Consider the following 1,504-nt stretch of genomic DNA (forward strand, 5'->3'; position numbering starts at 1 on the left):
GCCAACCTTTTCTTTCGCTGCTGAGGAGGAAATCGCAGCGGCGAATTCTCGAACTAATAAACTGGAAAGGATAAAAGTTCTTCCTTGAAGAAAATATCCACAGCTGTCAAGGTAAGAAAAGACGTAGCTTAGCAAGCTAACCGTTAGCTACAACATATGAAGCGCATAAACATCATAATAAAGAAGCCTAATTTAGTGTGCTACATTATTTGGAGTGTTTGAGACAGACATGATATAAAATTTTTAATTATATTTTTATGAGGTTCCATTAGTGCCAAACAAATGTTTATGAGTGTATGTAGCGTGCTGTGTATACAGTATGTAAGGTGATGTGTTAAGTGAATCAATCTACAATCTATTACTTGTTTAAAGCTAAATATGTTATAACAAGTATTAATTTATATATATGTGTGTGTGTGCTAAAAACAGATCTATTTTAGATCTCACTGGGTGTTGAAAAAAGAAATGTTGGCTTATTTCTGTAGAAGTGCAGCTGGTAAAGGTTTTTGTAACCATGTAGTTGTACTTTTGTTTTTTTTTACCAGACTGCACACTACTCCCAACTCCAGCTGCCAACTGGTCCTCCTGTACTGGCCCGCACAAGAGATTTACAAAGAAGGCACAGACAAAGAACACAGGTAAAACAATAAAATAAGAGTGGAACACATTCTTTTCTGTTATATTATTTAGTATATGATGGTTATGATTCTCATCACAATAACTGTAATAACTTTCCCACCTGTATATTATTAGTGCCATGTGAAATTTGTCATAGTCTCAATATTTCTTGGGTCAAATATATTTTTCTCTCCTAACTTGTTTAGAATTGTTTGTTTTTGTAGGTAATGAATAAATGCAGTTTCAACCTCTATGAATTAGTAATATTTGCAAGTAAAAATCTTAACTCTCAAATCTGTCCCACTGTGTCCTACCAAATTGCTCACTTGTCTCTTTACATTTATTTATTTATTAGTTTGACATATTTTTATGTTTATTTCTTGAAAGGGAATCCATCCTGAACCTGCCAGCGAGGTGGTGGTGGTGCGAAAGCCCAAAACTGTGGTGAAAAGATGTTTGCACTCCACGCTTTACAGAGCTTTCACAGGTATAACCTTTGGGTTAATGTTTTTATGTCCATGTTTCCTTTGTCAAAACTTATTGTGATTCTGTCACTCGTGTGTTTGTTGGACCACTTCCAGATCCTGACATCCTGGCATCGGGAGAAAAACTACACCAGCTGGAGTCCCAACCACTTATCGCACTTATCCTAGAGATGGTCTCTCAGCTTTGGAGCTGGTACCATCCAGACTTGGGCCTGTGCCACAGGGCTCACTGAGGTCTCACCAGTGCCCACCTGAGAAGTCCTGCGTAGCATCATTCTGCACCACATGGCTCCAGACCTCCTTGCTCTTCCTTCGATGCGGCATAGTCTTCCCAACATGTGTTTTGTGCCCACACTCGATCAACTTATGCATCTTCAGTCTCTGCAAGTGTCACATGAAGT

The 1,504-nt window shown here is 38.4% G+C and overlaps 1 long non-coding RNA gene across 1 annotated transcript; it reads left to right on the forward strand.

Annotated features, from left to right (window-relative positions):
* Window positions 1–22: 22 nt before the first annotated feature.
* LOC119429704 lies at window positions 23–1,144 on the forward strand. Its single transcript, XR_005187825.1, has 3 exons — window positions 23–111; window positions 546–638; window positions 1,006–1,144. It is a non-coding gene; the product is annotated as an uncharacterized LOC119429704 (long non-coding RNA).
* The last annotated feature ends 360 nt before the right edge of the window (window positions 1,145–1,504 follow it).

Source organism: Nematolebias whitei, unplaced genomic scaffold, assembly GCF_014905685.2.
Source record: "Nematolebias whitei isolate Nwh7 unplaced genomic scaffold, NemWhi1 Nwh_scaf_5949, whole genome shotgun sequence".
Classification (NCBI taxonomy): domain Eukaryota; kingdom Metazoa; phylum Chordata; class Actinopteri; order Cyprinodontiformes; family Rivulidae; genus Nematolebias; species Nematolebias whitei.